Here is an 8,261-nt window from a genome sequence, read left to right as displayed (position 1 = left end):
CCTTGCAAGAACATATTTTAATTTCCCCCACCATCACATCATTCATTTACTTAAAGGTAAAAATCACGTTGGCTAACTAGAAGAATATAAGTTATAGTTCTTGTCTTTAATGTCTGTTTCATTTCTTACCTACTTGTGTAGTGCTTTTTTGTTGTGTTTTTTCTTAAGATTCCGTCTTTTATGTTTGATCTTCGCCTTGCCATTTTCAGTCACCTTTTGGATTGGTTTCTTTGGTTGGTTTTCAAGCCCAACTTGTGGGTGTCTTAGTTAATTAGGGTTTGTTAAATTTTTACCTTGGTTAATAACCATAGTTAAAATTTTTCGAATAGGCTTAGAAAGAGATTTCATCTTAAATGATTTGTTTCCCTATGTGTGTTGTATTGATCTTTCAACTCTCAAGGCTTGAAGAGGATCCATTCTATAGGGTTCATTTCCCTTCCCTTATGAGATTGTATGGTTTGGTTCCGTAAATACAACAATTTCTCATTTATCAAGAAATGAAACTTGATCGGTTCCATGCGATAGTTTGGTCCTTGATTTTTTCCTATATGGTTAAACTATGAACTTATTTATATTGAATAAAATTGTTTATCTAATTAAACTTATTTTACAAAACAAAATTTTTTAATGAATGAAAATTAATTTTTAATAAATAAAAACTAATTTGCCCTTAGTTTTTGTTTGGAGTTATAGCATATTACATATTGAATATATTGTACTAATTTTTGATTAAGTTGTACTCATTTAACTTTGTGCTTTAATCATTGTACAAATAAACATATTTTGTGGATTGGAATTATTTTTAGCATTTTTTTTTTACAAAAGAAGTATGATTGTTTGATGGTGAACCAAACAAAGTATTCTTCTCACATTTTAAAATTATTTTTTTTCGTTATGTGTAGAAGTTCCCTTAATAATTCATTCTAGTATGGTATATGTCCAGTTCGGTTTCTATAATTATGTCTGATTTTGTTATCTATACTTACTAATAGGAAAAATTACAAAAATACTACCTAATTTATAGCACCTTTTGCAAAAAAAAAAAAAAAAAAAAAAAAAAAAAAAAAAAAAAAAAACTACCTAATGTAATTTTGTTTACAAAAAATTACCTTATATGATATTTTTATTTGCAAAAGAAAACCACTTGACGAAATTAGTTAGTTGGCTATCAGGTAGGGCTTTGACTTTTCATGTAACTGGCACCTGACCTCGTTTTAGCATTCTAAAATATTGAAATCCCTTTATTTTTCTTTTTCCCCGACTCTCAATCTAACTCTCACTGTTTATGGAAGACATATATCACTGATAACACTCAATCAACACTTTGATGCAGCATTAATTCCTCTAATCTACTGGTAAGCTCTCTAATCATCATTTATTTGACTAATATACCGCCCAATTTCGAAATTCACTCATATATGTTGGGTACAATTGTTTTTTTTTTTTTTTTGCATGGTTTGGTTCAATTAAAAATCTTGCTTTAATCTTTCTAAGTCTCAATCCTTTCTTCTTTTCCTTGACAAATTAATGTTTGAGTCATTTAGCATTGTTGTTTTGATTCAAATCATTTTCTATGGAAAAAAACAAAGAAATTATCAAAGAGAAGAAAGGTTGATTTCAAATGCATAGTTACGCAAGGGTAAATTTCTTTCTACAAAATACTTACATTAAATTGACTACAGTTCTTACGGTTTATGATTGAATCTTATGTGGTTGAACTTAATTTCTTTTATATTGTGTGTTTTTTCATTATGACTCTTTGTTAATATAATTTCTTCTCTTTTGTGCTTGAAAATATTTAATTGTGGAAATTTTGCACAATACTATTACAAGATAATGGAGCCAGTCAACATACGATTGTATGTTTTATCACTAAAAACTACAAAACTGAAAACAAACAATTAGGCCTTAGCTTGCACCCAAATGTAGAAGAGGCTTGTTATTTTGAAACAGCCAACTGGATTAGAAACGAGTTAGGCTATGATGATGTAGGTAGAATTTGGCACAAGCGATATGGTAATACATTGTTTGTAGGTAGGACATAAATCAAGGATGATAAGAGCATCCCAAATTTCCCTGAAAGCCTTGAAAATGATGGTTGGTACCATATTTATGTTGTTCATGGGGGTGATGATAGAGGTGAAGAAATATTCATGAAAAAATCTAAAAAGAAATTTACTAGTGATGATGTGGTAAATAATATAGAGATGATGATTTGTGCAGATTGGTTGATGACATGGACATGAATAAGGGTGATGTGGGAGATAAGGTTGGTGGTGATATGGAGAGTGCAAGTGGTCATGTAAAAAGATGACCGCCACTAAAGGAGAAGGGTGTAAATGTTCCCTTATACCTAAACCCTAGATCTAAAAGACACTCTAGGGTAGTCCTAACAACCCAGAAAACTACTCAAACCCTTATTCAATGTTCTAACCCACCTTAGTTTTACATTAAATTAGAAGTATGTTAATTTACTTACCTGATAATTCAATTGATTTGATTAAATGCTTTTTCTTGTGCAATTGAGCTTTCAAGAGGTTTTTATTTTGTTGGTGAAGATGAGGAGGAAACATTAGAGGGAGAATAAGAGTTCAATTAGGAAAGAAATTGCAATTGAAGATGGGTGAGGAAATAGAGAAAATTAAGTATCCATGTGCAATTCATGTGCCCAGTCAACCATATAATTGACAGTCAACTGAAGACAAAACGTTAGTTGGTTGTATTTCGAAAAAAAAATTGTTAGTTATATATTGGCAAAACATTTAATATTAAGTACCTTTTGAAAAAAAATATTAGGTACTTTTTTGTAATATTTTTATTTTAAAATTATTTTTATATCTTTTTACACGATCTATACTTGGCATGCTTTTCAAGCTAGTTCAATATAATAACTATTATAGAGAACATACCATCCTATATCACAAAACAAATTTAGGTATTGTGTATGTGCTATCAAAATTACACATCCTTACCCGTTCTCACACATCCATCACCAATCATGGTAACAAAGCAATGTTTTAGATTCATTAACCCATATAGCTGGAATTATAGTGTTAAAATTATTATTATTATTATTATTATTATTATTATTATTATTATTATTATTATTATTGGAAAATGAAAATTTTTATTAATCCTGAAACAAAATAGTACAAGATAATACCCCAAAACAAGAGAACCACCTCCTTAATTCGCATCAGCATGAGAGAGAAGCACACCATCTTGGAAGGGTTTCCCTACTCTCACTCTTCATATGCATTAGGAAAGAGTAGGACACTAGAAAAGACAAAATAATTATCTATACATCAGAAGCTATATAATCAAAACTCAAAAAGACTCCTAATCCAAGGGCGTTGGATATCAATGCAACACCTTTGATTAGTTCGCAAAACTCTATTCTTGACTATAAGTTTCACCTGTTGAAAAACCTTATTAACCATAGGAACTTTGAAATTCCTAAAATCATCATTTTGAGCACACCAAATCTCATAGGTAAGACTAAATAATGCAATAGTAGTAATCTTGCTCTTATATGTGTCACACTTCCACTTTCTACATGTAAAATCGGCAAGAGAAGCAATTATCCTTTAATACTCAACCATTGTGCACCCTTATTCAAGCAGATCTTTAACTTTACATATATTCTTGAAAGTCCAACTTGATGTTATTGGAGCATTGAAAACCCTCCGATTCTCACCCTTATTTTAAACACCATGTACCTATCTAACCCACATAGATTCCCTCATAGAGGACATATGCCATTTCCCACAGCAGCTAGATTCCAAGCTTCTAAATTCTGAATACCCAAACTACCCAGCTTCTTTGGAGTACAAACCTTAGCCTAATTCATTTTACCAGGAGCATCAAAATCAGCTTTTCCATGCCAGAGATTTGATTTACATATTGCATTTACCTGTTTAAGCACCTTCTTAGGCAACACAAAAATTAACTCCGAAAGTTTGTGATATTCATCAAAACAACAGAAGCAACTTGCATTTGAGCTGCATAATAGAGATTTCTGAATTGCCACGATCTAATCTTAGATATATTTTTAACTGCAATGTGTTCTCACTTAACTGCATAAAAACGTTTAGAAGACAAAGGAACACCCAAATAACAAAAAGGCATAGAACTCAAAGGAATGTTCTATGAATCCACAACATACTATTTCAAAGAATCAGGGATACCTACAAGATTCACATCAAATTTTGTACAATCTGCAACTAAACCAGAGGAATCCACAAATATTTCCAATTAAGTTAGAAGAATTCTAACATAACCTAAATCAAGATTCTAAAGTTTATTTGATTCTCATTTCATGAAATTTGAGTTATACATTATGACTAAGGATGATCAGAAGTGTATGTATAATTTCGGGGACGAAATTATTTTAAGTTGGGGAGAATGAAATAGGCTACATTTAATAAAGCTTAATTATAAGTGATTAAGCTGATTGGGGTTATCAAGTATGTTAATTCGAGTAACAATATTATTATTTTGATAATATTGACTCAAGTATTTCATTTGTTAATATTTTCAAGAAAAAGGTATATTTTATTTAATGTATAAAATTCGTACAAAGAATACTTCGATAAAAGTGTATTTTGATTATATTTTATTAATTGATTACTATCTTATCTTTATAAAAATAAATTTAAATAAAGTATTGAAAAATAAATTCCTAAATGCAATCCTTATTCATACTACCAATTACGAGATATTACTTATTTCATAAATCGCCTATTGTACCCTTACAACACGTCTTATTTAAGACTGTCTTACGATGAGACGGCTTTAATAGAATTTTATGGGTCAAAGCTAAAAATAAAAACCCATTTTACCACAAATAAACCGACATACCTCTTCTCCATATCTTTCTTTATCCTCATCCATTACCCTTACTCCTTCATTTTCAAACACAAAAACAAATCAGCTACCTTACTCCTTTCTCCCTCACTCACGGCTGACCCACGAACACCACCATCAACCGGCAGCCCGGCCACGAGCTTCACCACCAACAGCAACCACTTCTCCTCCTTCCTTTATTGTTGGTAACCACTTTTCCTTCTTTTGTTGTTTTGTTTTCAAATTTAAATGTTAGGATTTTGTAAATTGATTTGGGAATTTTGTGACTCAAATTGAAGTTCATCAAGATTGAAAGTTGAAGGGTCCTCTAATGGTGATTGAGGTAATCCACAAACTACTCTATTTAAGTATTAATTGAATGTTTTTAAGTAGTTTGGTATGTGGATTCAATTTGGTATGTGGATTCAATTTGGGTATCAACTTGAATTTAAGATGAGTATATGGATTCAATTAGTAATTGCGTTGTTTTTAGTGTTGATTAGAATTGGTTATTTGGGTTATTTGGTTTCTAGTTTGAATTTAGTAATTGGATATTGAAATTTCAGCTCAAAAACTGAGCATTCTGTTTTGGCCATTTTCGGGTTAGTTGTGATTGTTTTTGGGTTCTTATGTCTGCTTGAGATTTGTAGGGCTTTGAGTCGCGGTCGTGTGGGCACTTGAATCGCCCCGAGATGAATTCGTATGAGGAAGTTATGTCCAAAATACTTGTAGACTGTCATAAAAATCGACAATGAGGTTCCCTTTTATTCTATCTGAATTTGTGTTACTGTTTTTGAAGTAGTTAGAGTCATTTTGGGTGTCTGCATGAGATTTGTAGAGCTTCGAGTCGCGATCACGTAGACACTTGAATCGCCTCAAGATGAGTTCGTATGAGAGAGTTATGTTCAAAACAGTGACATACCAGCAAGCTGTCATGAAATCAATGAGAACCTTCTGTTTTGGCTATTTTGGGATAGTTTTAATTGTTTTTGAGTTCTGGTGTCTTCAAGATATTTGTAGAACTTCGAGTCGCGATCACGTAGGCACTTGAATCGCCCCAAGATGAGTTCGTATGAGAGAGTTATGATCAAATTACTAACAAGTGTCCTGTTATGGTACTAAAATGGAATTTATTATGTGGGATTAGGAAGTATAAAATAAATTGGAGATTTAAGGTTATTTATTGAGTAATTGAGATTAACTTAGGTTTATTGTTTTCCCTATTTGAATTGGTATTGTTGGGTTATGGATCTTAATTGAATAATATGAGTGTTTGGTTCAAGTATAAATTTGGGAACATATGAGTTGATTAGTATTTTAATTATTGATTGTTATTCATGGCGTAGAAAGGTAATCTACAAGCAAACTACTATCCTATCTTTTAAATTTAATTCAAGTATTTCAAAGTTCAAGTTATGTTTTATAAGGTGTGGTATTACTACTATTGTTATTTGAGCAAAATCGTTTGGTGTTTGAAACTGTGGATTTTGACCTTGTTTGACCTTGCTCCTGGTCCTTATTAAATTATTGTTTTGAATGTGCATATGTTTTTATATATGAGCTTTTAAATATTGTATTTATTTAAAGAGATTACAAAAGCATGTTTTGTATGTTACTAAATTATAGAATACGAGTCTTGAAATGTTGTATTATAAAAATGAGGTATGATTGTTCATTTCAAAGAAAATTAATTGAATTATTGTTTTGTTTTATATTGAAATGTTCGACATTGAAAAATGTCTGTTTTTGGGAATTGGCAACGGATATTTATATCCGGATTATTGTGAAATCCTATAGCTTGATAATAGGTAATGGTTATTCGGATCGGTCTCGAGCCCCCGATCCCGTTTCATTCTTGCAAGAACCGTATTTTCGGTGATGACGATCACCCGTGTTCTCAGCATTTAGATCAAGCCTACTTCCTGACGGTCCATATATTCCCACGTTTTAAAGTGCTGTTAAATTATTGATTTAATATGAGTTTTGAATAAATACGTTTGGTATATAAAGTTTTGTTTGTTCCGCAAATGATATCATATTTTTCATTTGCCGTATTGTTTCGCTATTGACTTATAAAGTAATAGCCGCATTTTGATTTTTGCTATTAACTTGTACAGTTATAGCCGTATTTTAATTCGTTATGAACTAAAGGTTCATAACCGTATTTATGTCAATCAGACGGTCTTTTAAAAAAGTTTGGACTTGTTTGTAAATGTAATAGTTTGTTGGATTACTCAACAATGCAATTGTTGACCGTTTTTTTTATAGGGTCTATCTCTTACAGGGGGTAGATCCACTTTCAGGTTGCCATCTTTAGTGCAGATGGATGTGCTGCTCATTTATGTGTCATGTGTTGCGATAGCAAGGACATCGTTTTCAAAAGGTTAACTTATAATGATATTTTGACAAATCATGTCTTTGTATAAAAGAAATAGATATTTTATAATGTATTAATTTAGTTTATAACTGGGTTGTAAGTAATTGTATTACAGTTATATAAAGTTTTTAAATACTCTGATATTGGTTGCTGTGGTTGTCGAACCACAGGTCGGATTCAGCCCAGACTTCTATAAGTCTTCCGCTGTGCTTTGTAGACAATAATAATTTATTGTTTACGCTGGTTTGGGCTGTTTCAATTGGTTTAACAGACCACTAGGCGTGTAATGTTTTCTACCATATTGCTTTATAATATCTTGACCTAAAAAATTATTATGCATAATGTTGCGCCCCTCCACAAAAGCACCCTGAGAAGGATTAATGATGTGACCAAGAACTAGTTTGAGTCTGCTGCAAATTAGTTTAGTAATACATTTATACAAAGTATGACAACAAGTAATTGGTCTATAGTCACCTGGATTGTTAGGATTAGGGACTTTGGTAATGACATGAACAGTAGTAGTGTTCTAAGCTTGAAGAAGTTTTCCATTTTTGAGAAATTGTTAAATTGCATCAACTACATCTAAACCAGTAATTGATTTCCTATTATATCCATCCATCCCTGGACTCTTTGTATCAGGAATACTCCATACGCATTCTTGATTTCCTCCTCTGAAAAAAGAATAGACAATTACTCTTGATGAGAGTAATCTAGAAGAAGACCTTCTCTGATGATATTCATGCCAATCTTCCCACGATAGTTGAGCTTATTGCAAAGAAGTTGTTGATAAAAAGTAACAAAAGATTCTTGTATCTTAGTGAAATCAGTCACGAGGACCCCATTATTACAAATGAGCATAATTCAATTTGTAAATTTTCTTGTCTAATACTTTGATGAAAATAATATGAGTTCTCATCCGCAAACTTCACCGAATTGAATTCTGCCAACTGACTAAGGTAGATGCCTAAATCATTTTTTACCTTCCTGAGGCCAGCTGCAGCTGCACATTCCTGCGAGGAAAGCATTGGATCACAAGGGT

The 8,261-nt window shown here is 31.7% G+C and overlaps 1 long non-coding RNA gene across 1 annotated transcript; it reads left to right on the top strand.

Annotated features, from left to right (window-relative positions):
• The first annotated feature begins 1,371 nt into the window (after positions 1 to 1,371).
• Positions 1,372 to 7,969, top strand: LOC130797503 (uncharacterized). Its single transcript, XR_009038874.1, has 3 exons — positions 1,372 to 5,051; positions 5,145 to 5,188; positions 7,114 to 7,969. It is a non-coding gene; the product is annotated as an uncharacterized LOC130797503 (long non-coding RNA).
• The last annotated feature ends 292 nt before the right edge of the window (positions 7,970 to 8,261 follow it).

The sequence above is a fragment of the Amaranthus tricolor genome, chromosome 13 (assembly GCF_026212465.1).
Source record: "Amaranthus tricolor cultivar Red isolate AtriRed21 chromosome 13, ASM2621246v1, whole genome shotgun sequence".
Classification (NCBI taxonomy): Eukaryota; Viridiplantae; Streptophyta; class Magnoliopsida; order Caryophyllales; family Amaranthaceae; genus Amaranthus; species Amaranthus tricolor.
The sequence above is the reverse complement of the archived record's forward strand: the minus strand, read 5'-3'. Positions and strand labels throughout refer to the sequence as shown.